This window comes from Scyliorhinus torazame, chromosome 19, assembly GCF_047496885.1.
Source record: "Scyliorhinus torazame isolate Kashiwa2021f chromosome 19, sScyTor2.1, whole genome shotgun sequence".
Classification (NCBI taxonomy): Eukaryota; Metazoa; Chordata; class Chondrichthyes; order Carcharhiniformes; family Scyliorhinidae; genus Scyliorhinus; species Scyliorhinus torazame.
Window position 1 is genome coordinate 35,248,786 of NC_092725.1, and position 27,231 is coordinate 35,276,016.

At 45.6% G+C, this 27,231-nt stretch overlaps 1 long non-coding RNA gene across 3 annotated transcripts in view; it reads left to right on the forward strand.

Annotated features, from left to right (window-relative positions):
* Positions 1–5,434: 5,434 nt before the first annotated feature.
* The window catches only part of LOC140395897 (uncharacterized), a 35,740-nt gene continuing 13,943 nt past the window's right edge, over positions 5,435–27,231 (forward strand). The window contains exons 1-3 of one of the 3 annotated variants that reach the window (XR_011936374.1): positions 5,435–5,727; positions 19,657–19,759; positions 25,629–25,699. This is a non-coding gene — a long non-coding RNA (uncharacterized lncRNA). Of the gene's footprint in view, positions 5,728–19,656; positions 19,760–25,628; positions 25,700–27,231 lie in introns of those variants that run through there. The other 2 variants (XR_011936376.1, XR_011936375.1) reach the window with 2 other exon arrangements.

Genomic DNA, 27,231 nt, shown 5'->3' on the forward strand with positions numbered 1-27,231 from the left:
TGGCTGCGTGGGCCGGACAGCGCTGTCGGGGGTGTTTCGCCTGGCCGCAGAAATAACAGCGGGCGCCCCCGGTGCGACTCGGCGTTTGGACTGCGCAAGCCTGTGGGGTGTCCGGGGGGGGGAGGGGGGGTAGGGGGTTTGCTGCGACGGGTACGTACGGGGCCCAATGGCCTGCCGCGCGGTCGGGGCCGTAGGCGCGGGTATTACGCGCGGCCACGTCTAGGGAGGCTGCTAGGGCCCGTGCCTCTGAGAGTCCTAGCGACTCTTTTTCTAGAAGTCTTTGGCGGATTTGGGAGGATTGCATACCTGCCACAAAAGCGTCGCGCATTAACATGTCCGTGTGTTCGTTTGCGTTCACCGACGGGCAGCTGCAGGCTCGTCCCAAAATCAGCAGCGCGGCGTAGAACTCGTCCATCGATTCTCCGGGAGCTTGCCGTCTCGTCGCGAGCTGGTAGCGAGCGTAGATTTGGTTAACTGGGCGAACGTAGAGACTTCTGAGTGCTGTGAACGCCGTCTGGAAATCGTCGGTGTCTTCAATGAGGGTGAAAATCTCCGTGCTCACCCTCGAGTGCAGGACCTGCAGTTTTTGTTCGTCTGAGACTCGGCCGGTGGCCGTTCTGAGGTAGGCCTCGAAGCAAGTCTGCCAGTGTTTGAAGGCTGCTGCCGCGTTCACTGCGTGGGGGCTGATCCTCAGGTATTCTGGAATGATCCTGAGCTCCATAGTCCTTTTTAGGCACGCTTAATAAATTGTAGCGCACAAAGACTCCATGAGACGAATAGAGTGAAGTCGATGAGGCTTTATTAAGCGTGTCTGTTCCCCCGCAGCTCGATAGTAAACTGGCCTGCGGGGGAAGACTCCGGCTTCTTATACTCCGCCTTCAGGGCGGAGCTTGAGGTCAACGGCCAACCAGGACCCGGGATCTGTCAGCCAATGACATTAGGGCTTCCAGTCCCACATGACCCACAATACATACTACCACATATGTCCATGCAGATTTCTCCTGGTCCCCGACAAACATTTCCGTCAGGCGCCAATATGCTTTTCTGAGAGCTGTTCTCAAGAATGTCTACTGGTTTTGTTTTAATATTCGAAAAATGCATTTTGGTTTACAAGGGTTCCTTTTACGTTCACAATCATTCTTTTATTCGGGGATGCAGTCACAGAGCGATATCACTCTGTTCATTTTTCTGAAATGTATGGTGTTAGAATTCACACAGAAACAACATTATAAGCATTCATCAGAATGCCCAATACTCACCATCCTGCATTAAACTGGTAAAACAAAACAGAGCACATATAGAAAGCTTTAATTCCCTGGATACCATTGGATTTAAATCGGCATGAAGCAACAAGCATAGGTTTGGCACTTTGTATTCCATTTTTGGAAATAACAAACAAGCACACGTCATTGAGTTTGCATTAAACGAAATGGATAATCATTGAAATCGAGAAATTTCAATAATTTAAGAAGCAGAAGATTCTGGAAGAAAATCAGCATGTGTGGAAACATCTGTGCAGTAATTAATTCAGAGTATTATTTTTGTTTATGTTTTCCAGCATTCACAGTACTTGACATGTATTTGACGGGACATTGTCATAGAAGCATATCATATAATTTACAGTGCTGAAGGAGGCCATGAGGCTCATCAAGTCTGCAACGGCCATGGAAAGAGCACACTACTGAAGCCCACACTTCCAACCAATCCCCATAAGCCAGTAACCCCACCTAACCATTTTGGACTCTCAGGGCAATTTAGCATGGCAATCCACCTAACCTGCACATCTTTGGACTGTTGGAGGAAACCGGAGCACCCGGAGGAAACCCACGCAGACACGGGAAAACGTGCAGACTCCGCACAGACAGTGACCCAAGCCGGGAATCGAACCTGGGACCCTGGAGCTGTGAAGCAACTGTGCTATCCACTGTGCTGCCCGTGAGATCGTTGTGGTTTGAACTCTTTATCTAACGGAGGGAGTGCCATGAACTCAAAATAAATAAACTCGGCTGTATTCTGGACCATAAGACAATTAGAATTAAGAACAAAAGTGCGCCATTCAGTACTTTGTGCCTGTTCCATTATTTCATTTATACTCATTTAACACTCACCAAGTTAACTTTACTGCCTTCTCTCCGTAACCCTGATTTGCCCTACTCATTCAAAACCTATCGACCTTGATCTTCAAGATGTACATGGACTCGGGCACCACGTCACAGTATTGTTTGCAACCGTGGTCAACCAGAATGCTTGAGGGATCTGGGCCGCCTGCAGAAATCCCCTCATCACAAGCATCAGACTTCAGTAAATTTGATTAACTCCACAAGATTAACAGATACAACAAAAAACAAAGAACATAGAACAAAAAAAAATACAGCACATAGTTCGATTCCGGCTTGGGTCACTGTCTGTGCGGAGTCTGCACATCCTCCCCGTGTGTGCGTGGGTTTCCTCCGGGTGCTCCGGTTTCCTCCCACAGTCCAAAGATGTGCAGGGTAGGTGGATTGGCCATGATAAATTACCCTTAGTGTCCAAAAATTGTCCTTAGCGTTGGGTGGGGTTACTGGGTTATGGGGATAGGGTGGAGGTGTTGACCTTGGGTGGGGTGCTCTTTCCAAGAGCCGGTGCAGACTCGATGGGCCGAATAGCCTCCCTCTACACTGTACATTCTATGACAGGAACAGGCCATTCGGCCCTCCAAGCCCGTGCCGACCATGCTGCCCGACTAAACTACAATCTTCTACACTTCCTGGGTCCGTATCCCTCTATTCCCATCCTATTCATGTATTTGTCAAGATGCCCCTTAAATGTCCCTATCGTCCCTGCTTCCACCACCTCCTCCGGCAGCGGGTTCCAGGCACCCACTACCCTCTGTGTAATAAACATGCCTCGTACATCTACTCTAAACCTTGCCGCTCGCACCTTAAACCTCTGCCCCCTTGTAATTGACCCCTCTACCCTGGGGAAAAGATCGTTGGAAGACATTGGGTGCAACAAAGCCTATGAACCGACACAACATTTGGGCTGTATCACTGGAAGTTCTCCAGATCCAGCTACGGATCTGAAAAAGATTTTCAAGTATGATTAAAGTACTGACATCGACCCGGCAGGTAAAGAGTTGTCAAGGTGTTTTTTCAGAAACAACTGGAAACACTCATGCGGCCTTATTGCCACCCGAATGGTCTAATGTCAACGATCAGTAAAAAAGCTGGAACATATTGATAACTGTTCTTCAACGTGGGCTAATTATGGAAGGGTCATTCATGTTTACTCCCTTAATTACCCTATCTTTTATACTTGCCTTTACTTGCTTTTATCTATGGATGATTCATAGACATGTGTCTTTAAGGCTCGCAGAAGAATCCAAAAGTTACAGGAGAGATAACTCTACTAATCTGTGGCGGTCAAAACAAGAGTTGCAGACTTACCGACACCGGACAGGGATATGGGGTTGAGACTCGATTTAATTGCTTGGCTGCTGGCCAATGATTTGGCCCAAAGGCCGTTTTCTGCCTGGTAACAGGGATCAATAGTCCCATTGGAATGCTTTTCAGAGTCCCAGGGAGCTTCAGTTTTGATTGTGGCAGCACAGAGGCTAGAGTGCTATGAATATCTCCAGAAAGCTTGCTGCGAGTGCTGTCTCTTTCTCCAGGCAAGCTATTTTGAGTGCTGTATTTCTGAAGCTACACTGAAACCATTACAGGCTGTGCAAACAAAGATCAGGTCCTGCTATCTCTGTCCAGGAAAGCTGTGTGTACTGCAGTCTGCAAACTACAGTGAAACAAAATGAATGATTCGACAGAGAAGACCATTACAGGCTACATACTGAGACTTGAATCTCTGAGGTTGCTTTCAAGGAAGCTGTGCATAACAATCATAATCTAAAACAAATACTCTTTTTTGAGTTGCTTATGACTTTTATCCCTTTCCATCCCTCTTTGTGTCTGTCTTGTGGATGGGTGCAGAACCTGGGAAGTTAAGATAAAGTGGGAATTAGGTATTCATTAATCGTTAACCCGTTGTATTTGCTGCATATTTCATTATTGTTCTTGGTGTAAATAAATAACAATTGTGTTTGTGTTGACAAACCTGATGATTTTAAGTGTTGGGCAGCCAAGAGCCAATGACCACGGGTACTTTTCTCAGAATTGTTGCACAATTCATTTGTGATGTGACTCCAGTCAAGTGGGGCTGGAACTAAATTTGCACTGAGTAGCTCCATTAGCTGTATCCATATGCTAGCGCAATTCTGAGCACAAATAAATACGTTTTTGTTTTGCTTTACGCACGTGAAGTTGGAGACAGCCTGAGTGAGATAGGCAGAGTGGTGATTAAAAGTTAGTAATTTGGAGCAGTGTGGTAATTCGGTGAAGAGTGGGAGGAGGTGCTTTTTCCCTTTTTGTTTCGTTTTCTTTCTTCTTGCTTTGCAACTGTTAATCTGCAGGGAGCGATCCAGAGATCATCCTGGGAAGGTAAATGATATAATGATCTGCCTTGCATATCTGCAGAAATAAGTGAAGGCAAGAGTTTAATAAGTTTTCTTAAAAAAAATAATTGGTGGTAGAAATGTCGGTCAGTGGGGTAAGTTTTGCACTTGTGAGATGTGAGAGATCCGTGATGCTTCACTACATCTGCAGGAAGTGTACCCAATTGCAGCTCCTTACAGACTGCATGGATAGGTTGCAGCAGCAGCTGGGTGCACTTAGGAGCATGAAGGTTGCGGAAAGCATCATACACTTACGTTTTAGTGATGTGGTGACACCCGAGGTACAGGCAGCCAGATGGGTGACCGCTAGAATGGGCAGTCAGCAGGAATCCCCGATGGTTGTCCCCCACTCTAACAAGTATAACGTTTTGGATACTGTTTGGGGGGGGGCTATCATGGGGTAAGAGCAGCAGCAGCCAGAACAGTGGCACCACGGTGGGCTCTGTTGTTAAGCAGGGTGGGACAAAGAGCACGAGAGCAAACGTTATAGGGGACTCTATGTAGGGGTACAGATATGCGCTTTTGCGTACGTGAGACTCCAGGATGGTATGCTGCCTCCCTGGCGCCAGGATCCAGGATGTCTCTGAACGGGCAGAAAGCATTTGGAAGGGACAAGTTGAACAGCCAGAGGTTGGAGTACACATAGGTACTAAAAGCATAGGCTGGAAGAACGATGGGGTCCTGCAGAAAGAGTTCAGGGAGTTAGACAGTAAGTGAAAACGCAGGACCTCTAGGGTTGTACTCTCAGGTGTACTCCCAGTGTCATGTGCAAGCGACTCTAGAAATGCAGCTGAATACTTGGCGAAACTGGTGATGTAGGAGGAATTGATATATGCAGATTTCTGGATCATTGGGATCTCTTCCAGGGCAGATGTCATATGTACAAGTAGGACGGGTTGGATTAAAACTGGACGGGCCCCAATATCCTGGCTGGGAGGTTTGCTCGAGTCACTCGGGAGGATTTAAACTAGCACGGCAGTGGGGTGGGAACCAGACCAGTAGCTTAGCTTATGTATGAACTGAAGGGGTAAGAGAGAATAAAAATAAGAAAACAACATCACCCTTCTGCTCAAACGCAGTGGTCTGAAGTGTATTTGTTTTAAGGCCAGAAGTACAGCAGGTAAGGCAGACGAACTTAGAGCACTGATTAGTACTTGGAACAATGATCCTGTGGGTGTCACAGAAACGTGGTTAAAGGAAGAACCGGATTGACAGCTGAATGTTGGAGGATATAGATGCTTCAGGTGAGATAGAGGAGGATGTAAAAGGTGTGGGGAAGTAGCATTACTGGTTGAGGAAAACATTACAGCCGTATAGCGGGAGTACACCTCGGAGGGCTCAGACAATGAGAAAGCCTGGGTAGAGATCAGGAACAGGAAGGGAGCAATCACAATGTTAGCGGTTCAGTACACCCCCCCCCCCCCCCCCCCCCCGAACTTCCAGTGAAAGATAGAGGAGCTGATAGGTAGAGAGATTTGGAATAGGTGCAAACGTAACAGGTTTGCTGTGTTAGGGGATTTTAACTTCACCGATATTGACTGGATGTGGAGATGTTGGCGTTGGACTGGGGTAAGCACAGTAAGAAGTCTGCTTCACCTTAGCAGTGCTCCGAAAGCTAGTGATTTGAAACAAACCTGTTGGACTTTTCCCTGCTGTTGTAAGACTTCTTACTGTTTTGACTGGGACTCACTTAGTACTAGGTGCTTGGATTGGGGAGAGTTTGTAGATAGAATCATAGAATCATAGAAGTTTACAGCATGGAAACAGGCCCTTCGGCCCAACCAGTCCATGCCGCCCAGTTTTTTACCATTAAGCTAGTCCCAGTTGCCCGCACTTGGCCCATAACCCTCTATACCCATCTTACCCATGTAACCATCTAAATGCTTTTTGAAAGACACAATTGTACCCGCTTCTACTACTACCTCTGGCAGCCCATTCCAGACACTCACTACCCTCTGAGTGAAGAAATTACCCCTCTGGGCCCTTCTGAATCTCTCCCCTCTCACCTTAAACCTATGCCCTCTAGTTTTAGACTCCTCTACCTTTAGGAAAAGATGGTGACTATCTACCTTATCTATGCCCCTCATTATTTTATAGACCTCTATAAGTTCACCCCTAAGCCTCCTACGCTCCAGGGAAAAAAGTCCCAGTCTATCCAGCCTCTCCTTATAACTCAAACCATCAAGTCCCGGCAACATCCTAGTAAATCTTTTCTGCACTCTTTCTAGTTTAATAATATCCTTTCTATAATAGGGTGACCAGAACTGCACACAGTATTCCAAGTGTGGCCGTACCAATGTCTTGTACAACTTCAACAAGACGTCCCAACTCCTATATTCAATGTTCTGACCAATGAAACCAAGCACGCCGAATGCCTTCTTCACCACCCTGTCCACCTGCGACTCCACCTTCAAGGAGCTATGAACCTGTACTCCTAGATCTCTTTGTTCTATAACTCTCCCCAACGCCATACCATTAACTGAGTAGGTCCTGGCCTGATTCGATCTGCCAAAATACATCACCTCACATTTATCTAAATTAAACTCCATCTGCCATTCGTCGGCCCACTGGCCTAATCGATCAAGATCCCGTTGCAATCCTAGATAACCTTCTTCACTATCCACTGTGCCACCAATCTTGGTCCACCACAATGACCCTTGGAATGTATCCAGGAAGGTCTTTTGATGCAATATGTAGATAGTCCAACTCCAGAAGGGGCAGCACTGTAAGACCATAAGGCACAGAAGGAGAATTAGGCAACTCGGACCAATCCAGTCTGCTCTGCCTTTCAATCATGGCCGATATTTGTATCATCACCATTCTCCCCCGATGCCCTTATTAATCAAAAACCTATCTATCTCTGTCTTAAAGACATTCAATGATTGGCCTCCGTTGCCTTCTGCGGCAAAGAGTTCCACAGATTCCCCACCCACTGGCTGAAGAAATTCCTCCTCATCTCTGTTTTAAGAATCGCCCCTTTATTCTGAGATTGTGTCCTCTGGTTTTAGTTTTTCCTACAAGAGGAAACACCCTCTCCACGTCCACTCTATCCAGGCCTCGCAGTATCCTGTAAGTATCAATAAAATCCCCCCTCATCCTTCTAAACTCGAACAAGTACAGACCCAGAGACCTCAACCGTTCCTCATAGGACAAGCTGTTCATTCCAAGGGTCATTGTGGTGGACCTCCTCTTGACCCTTTCCATGGCCCGCACATCATACGTTAGATATGGGTCTCAAAACTGCTCACAGTACTCGAAATGGGTTCTGACCAGAGCCTTGAACAGCCTCAGAAGTACATCCTTGTTCTTGTATTCTAGCCTTCTTGACAAGAATCCTAACATTGCATTTGCCTTCCTAACTGCCGACTGAACCTTAAGAGAATCGTGAACAAGGACTCCCAAGTCCCTTTGTGCTTCTGATTTATAAAGCATTTCCCATTTAGAAAATAGTCTATGCCTGGTTTAGCTCACTGGGCTAAATCGCTGGCTTTTAAAGCAGACCAAGGCAGGCCAGCAGCACGGTTCAATTCCTGTAACAGCCTTCCTGAACAGGCGCCGGAATGTGGCGACGAGGGGCTTTTCACAGTAACTTCATTGAAGCCTACTCGTGACAATAAGCGATTTTCATTTCATTTCATTTTCATTTCATGTCACCGTGAACCAGACAGAATAATCAATGGAAACAAATAACAAGGCAATATTGAGAGTAAGGAATTAACAAGTGAAGTAAGACTCCTTAATTTCAGAACAAATTACTTCAAATATCAGGACCATCAAATCCCCCACTGCCATGGCCATCATTTAGCTGCTGATGCATTTAGAGAGGCCATGCTCTCGATGGGAGAGAATAAAGATTGTCACCAAATTAGCTGAATATGAGATCAAATTAAAATAGTCAGTCTCATAAATACAAAAAAACAATCAGTCGACAGATAACCCCAATTAATGCTTATTGTCTCCAAATATTCCATGCCAAATTCCTCCAGTCTGTCAAAAAGCTGAACAATTATTCCAAATATACAAATGAGCAGCTATCAAAGAACAAAGAAATGTACAGCACAGGAACAGGCCCTTCGGCCCTCCAAGCCCGTGCCGACCATGCTGCCCGACTAAACTACATTCTTCTACACTTCCTGGGTCCGTCTCCCTCTATTCCCATCCTATTCATGTATTTGTCAAGATGCCCCTTAAATGTCACTATCGTCCCTGCTTCCACCACCTCCTCCGGTAGCGAGTTCCAGGCACCCACTACCCTCTGCATAAAAAACTTGCCTCGTACATCTACTCTAAACCTTGCCCCTCTCACCTTAAACCTATGCCCCCTAGTAATTGACCCCTCTACCCCGGGGAAAAGCCTCTGACTATCCACTGTGTCTATGCCCCTCATAATTTTGTAGACCTCTATCAGGTCGCCCCTCAACCTCCTTCGTTCCAGTGAGAACAAACCGAGTTTATTCAACCGCTCCTCATAGTTAATGCCCTCCATACCAGGCAACATTCTGGTAAATCTCTTCTGCACCTGCTCTAAAGCCTCCACATCCTTCTGGTAGTGTGGTGACCAGAATTGAACACTATACTCCAAGTGTGGCCTAACTAAGGTTCTATACAGCTGCAACATGACTTGCCAATTCTTATACTCAATGCCCCGGCCACTGAAGGCAAGCATGCCGTATGCCTTCTTGACTACCTTCTCCACCTGTGTTGCCCCTTTCAGTGACCTGTGGACCTGTACTCCTAGATCTCTTTGACTTTCAATACTCTTGAGGGTTCTACCATTCATTGTATATTCCCTACCTGCATTAGACCTTCCAAAATGCATGACCTCACATGTGTCTGGATTAAACTCCATCTGCCATCTCTCCGACCAAGTCTCCAAACAATCTAAATCCTGCTGTATCCTCTGACAGTCCTCATCGCTATCCGCAATTCCACCAACCTTTGTGTCATCTGCAAACTTACCAATCAGACCAGTTACATTTTCCTCCAAATCATTTATATATACTACAAACAGCAAAGGTCCCAGCACTGATCCCTGTGGAACACCACTGGTCACAGCCCTCCAATTAGAAAAGCATCCTTCCATTAGCTTTAAACTGAGGGGTAATAGATATAGGACAGAGGTCAGAGGTAGGTTCTTTACGCAAAGAGTAGTGAGGCCGTGGAATGCCCTACCTGCTACAGTTGTGAACTCGCCAACATTGAGGGCATTTAAAATTTTATTGGATAAATATATGGATGATAATGGCATAGTGTAGGTTAGATGGCTTTTGTTTCGGTGCAACATCGTGGGCCGAAGGGCCTGTCCTGCGCTGTATCGTTCTATGTTCAATAGACGGCATGGTTACCCCAGTTATCTACCTCACTGGTAATGTCCTCAACAAAATCCACTGAATTAGTTAGGCACGACCTGGCCTTTATGAACCTATGCTGTGTCTGCCCACTGGACAATTTCTTCCAGATGCCTCACTATTTCTTGCTTGATGATAGATTCCAGCATCTTCCCTACCACCGAAGTTAAGCTCACTGGCCTATAATTACCCGCTTTCTGCGTACCTCCTTTTTTAAACAGTGGTGTCACGTTTGCTAATTTCCAATCCGCCGGGACCACCCCAGAATCTTAAGAATTTTGGTAAATTATCACTAATGCATTTGCAATTTCCCTAGCCATCTCTTTTAGCACTCTGGGAGGCATTCCATCAGTGCCAGGTGATTTGTCTAACTTTAGCCCCATTAGCTTGCCCATCACTATCTCCTGAGTGATACCAATCCTCTCAAGGTCCTCACCTGTCATAGCCAAATATCTATCAGTCACTGGCATGTTATTTGTGCCTTCCACTGTGAAGGCCTACCCAATAAACCTGTTCAGTTCCTCAGCCATTTCCTCATCTCCCATTATTAAATCTCCCTTCTCATCCTCTAAAGGACCAATATTTACCTTATTCACCCTTTTTGTTTTATATATTTGTGGAAACTTTTACTATCTGTTTTTCGAAACTGAGCAAGTTTACTCTCACAATCTATCTTACTCTTCTTCAATGCTTTTTTAGTAGCTTTCTGTTGTCCCCTAAAGATTTTCCAGTCCTCTAGTCTCCCACTAAGCTTCGCCACTTTGTATGCTTTTGCCTTCAATTTGACTCTCCCTTATTTCCTTAGATACACACGGTCGATTTTCCCTCCTTCTACCGTCCTTCCTTTTTGTTGGTATAAACCTTTGCTGAGCACTGTGAAAAATCTCTTGGAAGGAGATTACAATGGTTGAGAAAAGAACTAGCTGAAGTAGACTGGGAGCAAAGACTTTATGGTGAAACAGTTGAGGAACACTGTTCCTCAACTGTTTCACCATAAAGTCTTTGCTCCCAGTCTACTTCAGCTAGTTCTTTTCTCAACCATTGTAATCTCCTTTGTTTAAGCACAAAACACTAGTGTTTCACTTTACCTTCACGCCCTCCATCTGTATTTTAAATTCCACATATTGTGATCACTCCTTCCGAGAGGATCCCTAACTATGAGATCATAAATCAATCCTGCCTCATTACACAGGACGAGATCTAGAACCGCTTGTTCCCTTGTAGGTTCCATTGCATACTGTTCTAGGAAACTATCGTGGATACATTCTGTAAACTCCTCCTCAAGGCTGCCTTGACCGACCTTGTTGAATCAATCGACATGTCGATTAAAATCCCCCATGATAACTGCTGTACCATTTATACATGCTTATTTCTTATTATTATTTCTTTCTTTATTGCCTGCTCCAACTTAATGTTACTATTTGGTGGCCTATAGACTACTCCTATCAGTGACTTTTTTGCCTTACTATTCCTCATTTCCACCCAAATGAATTCAACCTTCTCCTCCATAGCACAATGTCATCCCTTACTATTTCCTTTAACCATGTTTCAGTAATAGCCACTAAATCATAGTCAATCACGGTGATTTGCGCCATCAGCTCATTTACCTTATTCCGAATACTATGAGCATTCAGATAAGGTACACTTATGTTGGCTTTTTTGCCTCTGTTTTGAATCTTAACACCTCGATCAGCAACCTCTCCTAAGTTATATTTCCTCTTAACTTTTCTCCTAATTTTCCTTGTCTTTGAACCAATATCTTCATGTAACAACCTGCGGTGTCGCTTACCATTAATGTTTTATTCCTTTTAGTATTACTCGGCCTATTCACTGACCTCCCCTCAGCGTCTGTACCTTGTACTGTCGCCCTTTTTGATTTTTGACTCTGGCTTACCTGCCTTACACTTTGCCCCTTACTGCCTTTTGTTTCTGTCCCTGTTTTACTCCTTTCCAACTTCCTGCATCGGTTCCCATCCCCTGCCACATTAGTTTAAACCCTTCCCAACAGCTCTAGAAAACTACCCTATAACATCAGTTGCAGTCCTGCCGAGGTGCAGACTGTCCGGTTTGTACTGGTGCCACCTCCCCCCGGAACCGGTTCCAATGCCCCAGGAATTTGAATCCCTCCCTCTTGCACCATCTCTCGAGCCACGCTTCATCCTATCTGTCCTGACATTTCTACTCTGTCTAGCTCGTGGCACTGGAAGCAATCCTGAGATTACTACCTTTGAGGTCCAACATTTTAGTTTAACTCCTAACTCCCTGAATTCAGCTTGTAGGACCTCGTCACATTTTTTACCGATATCGTTGGTGCCTCTGTGCACCAGGACAGCTGGCTGTTCAACCTCCCCGCCCCCTCCCCCCCCCACCCCCTGCCAGAATGTCCTGCAGCCGCTCCGAGACATCCTTAACCCTTGCACCAGGGAGGCAACATACCATCGTGGAGTCTCGATTGCGTCCACTGAACCGCCTGTCTACTACCCTTATGATTGAGTCCCCTATCACTACAACCCTGCCATTCTTCTTCCTGCCCAGCTGCACTGCAGAGCCAGCCACAGTGCCATGAACCTGGCTGCTGCTGCCTTCCCCAGGTGAGCCATCTCCCTCAACAGAATCCAAAGCGGTATATCTGTTTTTGCACGGAGATGACCGCAGGGGACACCTGCATTGCCTTCCTACTCTTGCCCTGTCTTTTGGTCACCCATTTTCTATCTCCCTCAGTAACTTTCACCTGCGGTGTGACCAACTCGCTAAACGTACTATCCACGACGTCCTCAGCATCGCGGATGCTCCAAAGTCCATCCGCAGCTCCAGAGCCATCAAGCGGTTTAACAGAAGCTGCAACTGGACACGTTTTGCACGTGAAGGAGCCAGGGACAGTGGACGTGTCCCTGAGCTCCCACATCACACACGAGGAGCATGACACAGGCCAGGGATCTCTTGCCATGTCTTAAACCTTAGGTAAATGTATACAACTACAATTCCAAAAAACAAAAGAAAAAATAAATAAATTAGACAATGAAAAGAAAAACTACTTCCCAGTCATTTACCAGGGATAAAAAGCACCACCCCTACACCCTCCCCCCACCCCCGCCCCCCACAAGCTTGGAATTCCCACCTAGATTCAAATTCCCAAACTCACTCTTGGTTGTGTCTCACTCTGGCTGTGTCTTCTCTGGTTCACTGGGAGAACTCACTGGAATGAGTTACAAGTTGCTCTTTTTAAATTGGCCTGAGTTGACTCCCCTCCCCACCTGCTTTTAAATCAAAGTAGATTAAGATGAATGACACTTAACTGCCAACCAGTTATGTGAGTGGGTGGGGCAGCCCTTGTTAACCTACACTGCACAATTCTAGATTATTAAATTAATTTAAACTCCTGAAATTTAAAAGGAACAGTCTTACCGATTGGCTTGGATTCAATTCCCACCTAGATTCAAATTCCCAAACTCACCCTTGGTTGAAGGTATGGCGCAATCAGGGAGACAAGCTAGTTAAATATAAACTACTCCCACAGCTTGGAAATTCGAAAACTAGTAGGCACAGTCTAAAAAATAGGTCTAGACTGTTCAGGAAAAATGTTAAGAAGCAGTTTGTCACTCAGCGAGTGACAAAGTTTTGGAACTTCCTCCCACAAACAGCAGCTAAACTATATCAATTGTAATTTTGAATATGAGTTATACAGATGTTTGTTCAGCTAAGATCTTAAAGGATATGGGCCAAAAGGCCAGCATATTGAGTTAGGTCACAGAACAGCCATGACCTCATTAATGGTGAGACAGGCTCGAAGGGTTGAACAGCATACTCCTGCTCCTATCTTCCTATATCCCAAACGATCCAGAAGCAGCGAGAAATGTTGCTTTCCCTTTATGACGAGTTCGGCTTTACCCAGAGTAATGGCATGTACAGATCGAAGGCTTCTGAATGCCTGCTACTCACAGACCAATTGGCTTTGACCACTTGCATGATCCTGTAACCCAGACTCTAGGTACTTCCTGAATTGGGTTATTCTTTATTCATGGTTGTAGTGAAGATTTTTATACCCTTCAGCATCTGTAGATGTACTTCGCCCAACACATGTGTCTGGGAGAGAGTCAGTGCTGATAATCTTTCTTGCTCCCAACCAGTATCCACTATTTTTGTGACTAATTTCTTCTTTTGCAATGTTTATTGCCTCAATCCTAATCGCCAGTTTTCTCTTTTGTTACGTTGCTTTGTTCGCCGCATCCAAAACTCTGGATTAGTGGATACACGATGAGATGTTTTATTAAGAGGTGCTGCTCATGGAATCTCAGATAGAGCCCCACAAAGCTCCCACAAATACTCTGCCCATGTCACTATACATCATGTGCAGAAATGTATCCTCTGATATATAACATCCACAACATCCATCCACTATAGTTTCGAACAGGAGGAGGCAGATTGATCAAAGCTTTTATTTGCCTGAGGGGTATTAACATGATCAACATGTGGAGGATGTCTCCACCTGCCGTAGAATCTAGAACCTGAAGTCACTGTTTCAAAATACACAAAGATTAGGAGATTTCTGAGTACTTTCCCTTGTGGTGAATACCTGGAACTCCATTTCTCAAAAGGTGCAGAAGCAGAATGTTGGAATATGTTTCATGACAGAGCAAGATAGATTCCTGATTATCTAAGGGATGAAAATTAGGAGCACGGTAGTTAGCATTGTTGCCTCACAGCGCCAGGGTCCTGGGTTTGATACCCGCTTGGGTCACTGTCTGTGTGGAGTCTGCATGGTCTCCCCGTGTCTGCGTGGGTGTCCTCCGGGTGCTCCGTTTTCCACCCACAGTCCAAAGACGTGCTTGTTAGGTGAACTGAACATTCTGAATTCTCCCTCAGTGAAACCGAACAGGCGCCGGAATGTGGCGACTGGAGAATTTTGACAGTAACTTAATTGCAGTGGTAATGTAAGCCTACTTGTGACACTAATACAGATTATTATTAAATTATTATATTATAAGCACACCTCCAGACCATTCATGCAAGTCAACTGGAGAAAGATTGTCCCGAGATTGTAAATTCTATGAAACACTGATCTCTGTGGAGCACCGCTCGTCACATCCTGCCAACCAGAAAAAAGACCCATTGTTGCCAACTCTCTGCTTCCGCTTAAATAGCCAATATTCAATTCATGCTAGTATGTTATCCGACGTTAAACCATTAGTTTTTATTTTTTGCAGTAACGTTTCACATGGCATTTATCAAATACCTTTTGGAACGACGAGCACAGTACATTTATCGGTTCACTACGCACGTGACTGCTTCAGCACATTCCAATAAAGTCGTTCAACATTAGCAGCACGGTAGCATTGTTGGGCAGCACGGTAGCATTGTGGATAGCACAATTGTTTCACAGCTCCAGGGTCCCAGGTTCGATTCCGGCTTGGGTCACTGTCTGTGCGGAGCCTGCACATCCTCCCCGTGTGTGCGTGGGTTTCCTCCGGGTGCTCCGGTTTCCTCCCACAGTCCAAAGATGTGCAGGTTAGGTGGATTTGCCATGATAAATTTCCCCTAGTGTTCAAAATTGCCCTTGGTGTTGGGTGGGGTTACTGGGTTATGGGGATAGGGTGGAAGTGTGGGCTTGGGTAGGGTGCTCTTTCCAAGAGCCAGTGTAGACTCGATGGGCCGAATGACCTCCTTCTGCACTGTAAATTCTATGATTCTAACATGTTTTCCTTTCATAGAACAATCTTGACACTACCTGATTTGCCTGAAATTCTCCCAAATGCCTGCTATAACATCAGACCCCTACGCTCCAACATCAATTCCCCAGAAATATCTGATGTAGGACCAGAGCTCACGTTAATTCTTTACCTGTTGAAATGTCCTTACCTGTCCATCCTTATAATTTGTACGCTCGTTTCCTGTCGTAGTCCAGCTGATCTTCCCTAGTTACCAATCTTTCTGTCAATACTTGTTCTTCTTGGTATTCTCTACAATAATCTGAGCAAATCTGTGGAAATAACTGCTTTTTCTTAAAATTTATTACTGCCATTACCTTTTATAATTAACGACAGATGATGGACCTTCTCCTTGTGGCTTGTCTTTCTAATTGAGTTTGGCTGACCTGTGTAATTTCAATTCACAGAATCGCATAATAAAAGATAGCAGAAGGGGCCCTTTGGCCCCTCGAGTCTGCACCGATGCATGAAAAACACTTGCATTTTAACATGTGCAACTGAATCCCGGTTTATCTACCTCTGAAACACAGTTGTCAGTTGATTTCTGATAACTCTGCTTTCAGCCCTGATAACTCAATGGTCCAAATACTAATCGTTAATGTACACTGTTCTCCCTCGAACTGAATGTGCACTTCCAAGAAACTATCCTGAAAGCATGCTATGAACTTATCAACTACTACCTTTCCCCATTTAATTTTCCAATTTATTTGTAGACTAAATTCTCCATGATTATCCTGGAACCTTTCTGACAAGACCTGCTTATCTCTTCTTTTCTTATTTTTCCTGAAATTAAGAGGAAAGGTTGAGGGAGCTTTTCTCTTTGGAGCGGAGGAGGATGAGAGTCGACTTAAGGGGGATAGACAGAGTGGACTTACAGATACTATTTCATCAGGTGGATGTAGCTGTTCCAAGGTGGCATAACTATAAGGTTCAGGGTGGGAGATATAGGAGGGATGTTCGAGGTAGGTTCTTTACTCAGAGAGTGGTTAGGGTGTGGAATGGACTGCCTGCTGTGAGAGTGGAGTCGGGCACTTTAGAAAATTTCAAGCGGTCATTGGATAGGCACATGGAGCACACCAGAATGACAGGGGGTGGGATAGCTTGATCTTGGTTTCGGACAATGCTCGGTACAACATCGAGGGCCGAAGGGGCTGTTCTGCGCTGTACTGTTCTATGTTATAGTTACAATTAGGGTGCGTGCACACGACTCACGCACGCTACTTCTTGTTGTTATAATTTCCCATCTGAAATCAAAATGTATCTAGATCCTGGTTGATTGATTTTCTGACATCTCTCTTTCTACTGTTTGAATTGAGTCATTAATTATCTCCTGGTCTACATGTTCAAATGTTCTTGCCCTTCCTAAATTGGAGGGCTTTCATTTCTCTATTTCTAACAGTGAGACAAAAGCTATCGTATTCACCCCCTAAACAAACTCCTGTCCCAAACGACTGGCCTCACTCGTCTACAGTTAACATGGAATGTATATTATATACAGTCCCAGCACTGAGCACATCATCCACATTGCACATCGCTGCACTGAGGCAATATGTGTAGAGCTAAGAAATAGGAAGGATGCAGTAACATTGTTGGGACTTTGCTACAGGCCTCCCAAAAGCGAGCGTGAAGTAGAGGTACAAATATGTAGACAGGTTATCGAAAATTGTAGGAGCAATAGGGTGGTCGTGATGGGAGATTTTAACTACCCCAACATTGAATGGGATTCATGGAGTTTTGGAAGTGGAGACGGAGCAGAATTTGTAAGGAACATCCAGGAGAGTTTTTTGAGAGCAGTATGTAAATAGTCCAACTTGGGAAGCGGCCATACTGGACCTGGTATTGGAGAATGATCCCGGCCAGGTAGTTGAAGTTTCAGTCGGTGATTACTTTGGGAATAGCGATCACAATTCCGTAAGTTTTAGAATACTCATGGACAAAGTCGAGAGTGGTCCTAAAGGAAGAGTGCTATATTTGGGAAAGGCCAAGTCTAACAAAATTCGGCTTTAGATAGGGAATGTCGATTGGGAGCAGCTGTTTAAGGGTAAATCCACATTTGAAATGTGGGATTCTTTTAAGGAAAGTTTGATTAGAGTGCAGGACAGACATGTCCCTGTGAAAATGAGGGATAGAAATGGCAAGATTAGGGAACCATGGATGACGGGTGGAATTGTGAGACTAGCTAAGGTAGAAAAGAAAGCATACATAAGATCTTGGCGACTTAAAACTGATGAAGCTTTGGAGGAATATCGGGAAAGTAGGACAAATCTCAAACCCGCAATAAAGAGGGCTAAAAGGGGTCATGAAATATCTTTGGCTAACAGGGTTGAGGAAAATCCCAAAGCCTTTTATTTGTTTCTAGGGAGCAAGAGGGTAACTAGAGAAAGGATTGGCCCACTCAAAGACAAAAGAGGGAATTTATGCGTGGAGTCAGAGGAAATGGGTGAGATTCTTAATGAGTACTTTGCATCGGTATTCACCAAGGAGAGGGACATGATGGATGTTGAGGCTTGGGATGGATGTTTAAATACTCGAGGTCAAGTCGGCATAAGGAAGGGGGAGGTTTTGGGTATTCTAAAAGGCATTAAGGTGGACAAGTCCCCAGGTTTGGATGGGATCTATCCCAGGTTACTGAGGGAAGCGAGGGACGAAATAGCTGGGGCCTTAACAGATATCTTTGCAGCATCCTTGAGCACGGGTGAGGTCCCAGAGGACTGGAGAATTGCTAATGTTGTCCCTTTGTTTAAGAAGGGTAGCAGGGATAATCCTGGGAATTATAGACCTGTGAGCTTAACGTCAGTGACAGGCCAACTGTTGGAGAAGATACTGAGGGATAGGATCTATTCACATTTGGAAGAAAATAGACTTATCAGTGATAGGCAGCATGGTTTTGTGCAGGGACAGTCATGTCTTACAAACCCAATAGAATTTTTTGAGGAAGTGACAAAGTTAATTGATGAGGGAATGGCTGTAGATGTAAGGTGTTTGATAAAGTTTCCCATGGCAGGTTGATGGAAAAAGTGAAATTGTATGGGGTTCAGGGTGTACTAGCTCGATGGATAAAGAACAGGCAGGGCAACAGGAGACAGAGAGTAATGGTGGAAGGGAGTGTCTCAAAATGGAGAAAGGTGACTAGTGGTGTTCCACAGGGATCCGTGCTCGGACAATTGTTATTTGTGATATACATAAATGATCTGGACGAAGGTATAGGTGGTCTGTTTAGCAAGTTTGCAGATGATACTAAGATTGGTGGAGTTGCAGATAGCGAGGAGAACTGTCAGAGAATACAGCAGATATAGATAGATTGGAGAATTGGGCAGAGAAATGACAGATGGAGTTCAATCCAGGCAAATGCGAGGTGATGCATTTTGGAAGATCTAATTCAAGAGCGGACTATACGGTCAATGGAAGAGTCCTGGAGAAAATTGATGTATAGAGAGATCTGGGCGTTCAGGTCCATTGTACCCTGAAGGTGGCAGCGCAGGTCGATAGAGTGGTCAAGAAGGCAGACAGCATGCTTGCCTTCATCAGATGGGGTATTGAGTACAAGAGCCGGCACGTCATGTTACAGTTGTATAAGGCTTTGGTTAGGCCACATTTGGAATACTGCGTGCAGTTCTGGTCGCCACAATACCAGAAGGATGTGGATGCTTTAGAGAGGTTGCAGAGGAGGTTCACCAGGTTGTTGCCTGGTATGGAGGGTGCTAGCTATGAAGAAAGGTTAAGTAGATTAGGATTGTTTTCGTTGGAAAGACAGAGGTTGAGGGGGGACCAGATTGAGGTCGACAAAATTATGAGAGGTATGGACAGGGTGAATAGCAACAAGCTTTTTCCAAGAGTGGGGGTGACAATTACAAGGGGTCACGATTTCAAGGTGAGAGGGGGTAAGTTTAAGGGAGATGTGCGTGGAAAGTTGTTTACGCAGAGGGTGGTGGGTGCCTGGAACGATAGCATCATTTAAGATGCATCTAGACAGATTTATGAACGGGCGGGGAACAGAGGGAAGTAGACCCTTGGAAAATAGAAGACAGGTTTACATAAAGGATCTTAATCGGCGCAGGCTGGGAGGGCCGAAGGGCCTTTTCCTGTGCTGTAATTTTCTTTGTTCTTTGTTCATATTTAGCACAGACTCCACACTTTATTCAATGCATCCACTGGACAGAATCTCTGCACTGAAGTAACTCATCGCATTGAATACAACCTCCAAACTAATCTTTTGTGTGCAGGTATGATGATGTGTGAATCATTCCATATTATTTTTTGCATTAAACTGTTCAGTTCAGGCATGGTCTGCTAAAGAAACAGAGTGTTCAAATAGCAATTATTAAGATGAGAAAATTGCACGTTGCAGTGTCTTTTCCAAATAGGTGGGCAATGAGATCCTAGCTCGTGTTCTAGGGCTATTTATTAATGCAAGTTTGTTGCAGTGTGTTCACGTCTATCGGACAGGATGTCAGGAGGTTACTGGACTGTTCCATGTTACAGGAACATTTCCAACAAAGCCAAAAGGTTCTGCGTCACTAGAGATTCGGAGCAGCCGTTGTGCAAATGCAGCAAGACTTGAACAATAATCTTGTTTTGTCTGATCAGTGGCAAATAGCATTATAGCCGCACAACTGGCTGACTTGCCCATCCCAATCAAGAGAGAATCTAACCATTCCCACTTCATATTTGATTGCAATGAGATTAGTCACCCACACAGTATCAATATCCTTGGCGTAGTAATCAAACTAAAGAACATAGAACATAGAAAATACAGCACAGAACAGGCCCTTCGGCCCACGATGTTGTGCCGAACCTTTGTCCTAGATTAATCATAGATTATCATTGAATTTACAGTGCAGAAGGAGGCCATTCGGCCCTTTGAGCCTGCACCGGCTCTTGGAAAGAGCACCCTACCCAAACTCAACACCTCCACCCAACACCAAGTAAATTTTCCAAAAGGGGCTGGTTTAGCACACTGGTCTAAATAGCTGGCTTTTAAAGCAGGTCAGCAGCATGGGTTCAAGTCCTGTACCAGCCTCCCTGAACAGGCGCCAGAATGTGGCGACTAGGGGCTTTTCACAGTAATTTCATTTGAAACCTACTTGTATATGGGGCTGTTTAGCACAGGGCTAAATCACTGGCTTTGAAAGCAGACCAAGGCAGGCCAGCAGCATTGTTCAATTCCCGTAACAGCCTCCCCGAACAGGCGCCGGAATGTGGCGACTAGGGGCTTGTCACAGTAACTTAATTTGAAGCCTACTTGTGACAATAAGCGATTTTCATTTCATTTCATTTCAAGTAAATATTGTGGCTGCAGAAGGCCATCAGTGGCAAGTAGCTCATCTCACAGAAACACAGAAATGATGAGCAGGAGTAGATCATTCGGGCCTTTGAGCCTGTTCCGCCATGGAGCATGGCTGACCCTGGATTTTAATCTTTAAACAAATCTCTTCATTGATTATGTTCAGTGACTTTGCTTCCACGGCCTTCTGTGGTAGAACAGTCCACAGGTTTTCTCCCATTTGAGCAAAGATATTTTTCCTCAGCTCAGTCCTAATTGGTCAACCCTGCATTCTGTGTCTCCCGGCTTTAGATTTTCCAACCAGGAAATAAACAATCTCCCTGCATTTATCTGTCCAGCCCTGTTAGAATTGTATACAAGTCAATCAGATTACAGTGAATACATGTTGAGTCAAACTAATACTTCCTCTTTTGGAAGTTCCACAAACCCCGGTATCAGCCTACTGAACCCCTACTGTCATCCTTATGGCACATATATCCTTTCTTAGGTTAGCAGACCAAAACTGCGTGCAATATTCCAGGTGTGGTTTCACCCAGGAGGTGTATCACTGCAATAATGCATCCCTACTTCTGAACTCAAATCATCATGCAACGAAGGACAACATACTATTTGCCATCCTAATTGATTGTTACACCTCCCTATCCACCTTCACTGACAAGGTGTATAAGACTGCCAGATCCCTGGGCAGCATGGTGGCACAGTTGCTTCACAGCTCCAGGGTCCCAGGTTCGATTCCCAGCTGAGGACACTGTCTGTGCGCAGTCTGTACTTTCTCCCCGTGTCTGAGTGGGTTTCCTCCGGGTGCTCCGGTTTCCGACCACATTCCAAAGATGTGCAGGTGAGGTGGATTGGCCATGCTAAATTGTCCTTAGTGTCCAAAAGGTTGGGTGGGGTTACGGGGATGGGGTGGAGGCGTGGGCTTGGGAAGGAAGGAATCGCTGAACGTAAAATTCTCAGGAGAGGAGAGAACGGAATCTGATAACAGTGGGAAAGAGTGCTAAAATACTGCATCATAAGCTGAGTAAAGTAGATGGCAAGGTTCCAAAAATGAACTGAATTGGGGAACAACAGAATGGATTGTTACAACAATCGGTTATAATCCGAAAAGCTTTGATTAGAATGTTAAAACAATGGGTCAGAATCCAAGAAACAAAGGTTGGAATGTTGCAACAATGAGCAAGGATTTTTCCTGGGCACTTCAGTGCCTTTCTAGGTACATGCATGACTATCAATGGTTGATCGGATATACACACTCCAGGTTATTCAAGCATGTTAATAACCCATCCTCACTATGATTGGTGTCCCTGGTAAGTCTTTAGAACTGAGTGATTGACATGTCTAATTATAATATACTGGAGTGAGGGGCAGGATTGGCAGCTCAACATACTGGGATATAAAATCTTCAGGCAAGACAGACGATGGTGTAGAAAAGGAGGATACATTGCACTATTAGTTAAGGAGGCAGTTACTGCATTAAGGAGTGATGATCTTGTTGCTAACTTTTGGTTGGCTCTTAAATCGTAATTTGCTCTGTTTGTTTAACCTTCGCTCGAGAATCACCAGGTATCTTTATGATAGCGCCATGAGGTTCAAGTTCAAGTAATGATCAATAACTCAACACACCAATTGGTAAGATTCAAATCAAAACACATTTATTATCCACAGTAAATCACTACTCGTGCATAAACCCTACTTTCTAGGCTATTCCTATCACTAAAAAGCCTATACTTAGCTTCGGACTGGCCCACCAGATCAGGGGAACAAATGTCCTTTCGTTCAGGTCCTGAGTCTGCAGGATTCAAAAGCTGGTATGGACTGGTAGCTAGGAGCGCCTATCTCGTAGCGAGCGTTGACTTGAGACTTATTTGGTTGGCGGCAGCTGAGACAGGTCACTCTCACGGGTTGATTCAAGTTCCTGAGTGACCCTGCCAAAGAAGGCCGATTGGTACTTGGGGTTTTTACTTTATAGTCCCCAGGGGCATCCCGCCCTTCGGGGCAGACCCCGTACCTGGTTCCAAGTGATTGGACTGCGTTCCGATCACTTGGATTGATTTCTCCAATACTGGAGCTGTTCCCTGATCGTTGGGCAGTCCCTAAATGTCCGCTGGCCTTCCTTTGTCTTGGCTCCTGCAGGCGCCGAGGAGTCTGGCTTGGCTTTATTCACCTCAACTGTTGCCATTGTGCCCTGGAATCGCTCATTACTGTGCAGATGGCTGCTGGTTTCAGTGCTGTCTGGTTCCTTACAGGTTTCAATACACATGATTTCTGTATTTGCTAGTCTTTGCCTGTGTTATCTGAATTTCCCTTCAGCCTTTGTGGTTCTCCATTTTAAGTTGGGAAGTGGCCAACCCAGGTGGCTACACACCCTCCTTGTGATCCTAACTACGTTGTCTTCATTCCCTGACCCAGCGAGCACTGTTCTATGGCCTCTACACTGACCATAACTATGCAAGAAAAATTTTAACTAACAATTTCTAAGTGGCGCTATGTCAAAACAGGAACATGCATTACAAAATTTTAAAAACGGTACCTCTAACTGTCCTCAATAAACTACACTCACTCAAACATTCAATCATTCTAACTTCCTAAACAATACAAAATAAAAGCAGCATTTACATTTTTCCTGGCTTGGCAGTCAAGCACAGGGGTGTACAATATTTCCATTTCTTTATTTACCGAAGAACGCAAACGAATGTCCTTTATTATAGATCGACGGTTCGGGGTCCTGGGTATAACATGGGGGATCTTATTCTGTTTACCGGGGTGCAAGTGCGGAAGGCTCTCCTTCTCCATTTCCTCATGCGGATAGTCTGCACGATGCTGCAGAGTATCGCCAACACTAATAGGGATTCGACTACGTAGGAAAGGGAATACCACGTTATGAGCTTATCACACCATGATGGTGTGGTGTTGCCTGTTACTGGGCTCGGGGTGCTATGGGGAAGTGAATCATTAACGGCTGGAGGGGGGAGGGGGTTGGGGTCAGGGGGTTCGCGTTCGCGCGCAACCGAATACAAATTGCAATAATGAAAAACATGGATGCCGTCTTCATTGTTGACTTAGTCTTTCTCTTCTCTTCTCTTCTCTTCCTTTCCATTTTGTCTCTTTTGTTGGAGCTTCTGGGATTCTGTGGGATCAAGCATAGTTTCTGTTACTATCTTGGTTAATATCTCGTGCGTTAGTATGCCTGTCCTTCAGTACCAATTCTCCCTTTACAATGTGCCACCGTGTGTGACTCCTTCATTTAAAAAAACATTTTTTTTAAACGAATATTCAGGACAAGACACACTTAAAAATCCTGAAACAGTGCGAGCCGTCTCGCAGGCTGCGCAATTTACCATCCAAATGTTTGCGGATGTAAATAGCATAGGGATAGCAACCTAAGGGTTGCCGGAAAACAAAACAAAACTTTTTGAACCAAAAGTGCCGAAATGAGGTGCGTATGGGCTGCGACGGGTAAGAATTGGATGGAATCCCCAGGTAGGACGGCGACCAATGCCGTGTGTGCTCTACCCGAGCGTAGCTGACCAGAGGGGGGGTCCTCAGGCAGGGCGGGGACCAATGCCGTTTCTCCACTGCCTGAGCAACCGGAAAGAACGGGCAAGAAATGTAGTCATTGTGGGGGGGTTGCCGTATTGGTTCTACCTTCGAACCAGAAGAGCAGTTATAAACGGGGGTCTGGCAAGCTCTGTGGTTTCGGCCGATGAGTGTGCTGGCAAGCTCTCAAAGGTTTCTGCAGACAAATAAGGCGTGGAGCCATGGGAAAAAAAAATTCCGATCTTACAAACAACATTTAACACTAACAGTAACAAACAACATGAAACAACAAGCTGCAGGTTCCATCAGAAAGGACACTGTTTTCTCCCAAGCGGTTCCTTTTTAAAACATCATCTGGACACCTCCGTTATCAGTTGCGAACAGGGCCGCAAAGGGGTTCTCGTTTTGGGAGTCAGGCTCAAAGTCGTCATCTTCTCCCAGATGCCATACTTTTGAATGTATAAGGGCTGATAGGGCTGCATGGTGCGATTTAGGGTCCATCTCGTCGTTCCGGACGAGCCTGTATGAGTTGACGCGGTGCCAAAAGGTGGTGTCAAGTTCTGTGGGGCGGAATCGTCATTGTAGGGTGGTGGTGTTTGGTGGAGTTTGTTGAAGAACGTGATGAGGAAGGGATCACTCGAATCGTGGTCAGATTCGCTGGGTGTGGGCCCTTTTGCCTGGGGATAGCAGGGAGGCGTGCTGTGGCTATTGTCTGAGTCACAGTCGCTGTCGCTGCTGCTGCTGTCTGTGGGCGTTCCGGGGCAGAGTTTAGAGGTCGGGGATGGAGTCGAGGGCGAGTCCGTGGATGTGGTGGGCGTGTTGGGGGAGGGTAGGCTGATACGTTGGCTGTGAACGGGGCGTGGTCTGCTGCGTTGACCATGACGTGGTGTGCGTGTTTGGACTGTGGGCCATCTGCCTTAAGCTGGTTAAGATGGAACCACGCAGTCTTTCCATTGGGTACTTCATTTTATAGACGGAGGGGCTTACTTTGTCCTCAATGGAGTATGGACCTGAATATTTAGGTGACAGGAATGTGCTGGGGTTATAAATTGAGAGCATGACCTGCTGTCCTACCTCAAACTCAGTCGCATGCACTGTCTTGTCAAAAGAGGCCTTGCTCTGTTTCTTCCGTGTGCTTAATCTTACTGCGGCTGCTAGCTGAGCCGTTCTTACATTCGCAACTAGTTGTTTTACTGCGTTCTCGTGTGTGAGGGCCGTCACTTCGGGGCTCGTCAAGTCCAATCCTAAAAGAAATTCTGTGCCTTTCATAGGGCGTCCGGTCATGAGAGTGTGTGGGGTGTAGCCTGTGGAAGTTGAGACACTATTTCTCAAAAACATCAACGCAAAAGTTAGGACTGAGTCCCAATTGGTGTTGTTTTGTTGGACCATTTTTCTGAGGGATCATTTTGGGTCCGATTCATGCGCTCCACGATATCACTTGACTGGGGTGGTATGCGATGTGGAATTTTGGGGTAATGCCAAATATCGTGAGCATGTTCTTCATGACACGTCCCGTAAAATGGGAACATTGGTCGAATTCAATGCTGCGGGGGAGTCCCCATCTCGTAAAGATGTGGTGGGTCAGGATCTTGGCTGTGGTCTTTGCCGTGTTCGTTCTGGATGGGAATGCCTCTACCCATTTCGTAAAAGTGTCTATGATGACTAATACGTATTTGTAACCATTCCTGCAAGGAGGCAATGGTCCTATAAAATCGATCTGGAGGTTAGTCCAGGGGCTGTTAACGAGGCGCGTGTGACTAAGCTGAGCCTTCTTGGCATATCTGTCCGGATTGTTCTGGGCACAGAAAAGGCAATTCTGCACATAGTGCGTTACGTCTTCTTTTAAACTTGGCCACCAACAGAGCTGCCTGAGGTGGGCTGTAGTGGGATCAATTCCCTGAAGTCCATGACTGTCATGGAACAAACAAATGAGCTCATTCCTGTCCTGTTCAGGAACCACATAAAGGGTGTCTTTTGACACCACACCGTCATGTGTGGCCAGTGCATTTTTAAATCGATCATCGGGGGCTGGAAAGTGTCCTTTCAACATCTCCCTGAGATTGTTATCCTGCTTCTGGGCCTGCACTAAATCCTGAAAATTAATCTGCGAGACCTGAGCTGCATTCACTGGTGCGCTTTCGAGGGGTGTCCAAAAATATCCGTGCCTGGCACCTGCTTTTGCCAGTGCGTCGGCCTGTACATTTCCAGGAGGGGAGGAACGGTGGTGACTTTGAACTTTAACGATTCCGAATGTCCTGTTCTGTGCTTTTTCTAAAATGTGCCGGAGCAATGGGGCTGAAGAGAGGGGTTTTCCGTCTGCGGAAACAAATCCTCTTGCTTTCCACATGGGTAGGAATTATGTAAGGCTGTTGCAGACATAGAGGCTGCCTGAGTATATGTCTGCTGGGCTGGGGAAGGAATCTGGGTGATCCACAATGTACGCAATGGCTGCTAGTTCTGCCGCCTGCACGCCTAAGTGGCCTGGTAGCTTTAGTGATATTTCTTCTAGAGCGCATCTCTGCGCGTCCTCGACATATGTGCCACATCCTGTAATGTGCTTCCCTTCTAATATAGTGGAAGAACCATCTGAAATGCATATATTCTTAAAGGTTCGCACGTGTCTGTGGGCTGGGGGCTCTCGGGTGAAGTACCTTTCTTTCTGGGGGGTGTTATCGCAATCAAGGGGCCTGTGTTGCAGTGCAGTGCGATGATTTCACATTCATGGGGGTGCCTGGGTACTGAAGGTTATCGACTGAGAAAGTGTGGGTCTTGGTCCTTTTAACAGTGATGTCCCGTCCCTGCAAAAGAAGGGTCCATCTAGCTGCTCTAATTAGACTAACTGGACCATCCTTGAGTCGTCCATCAAGTAAAAGT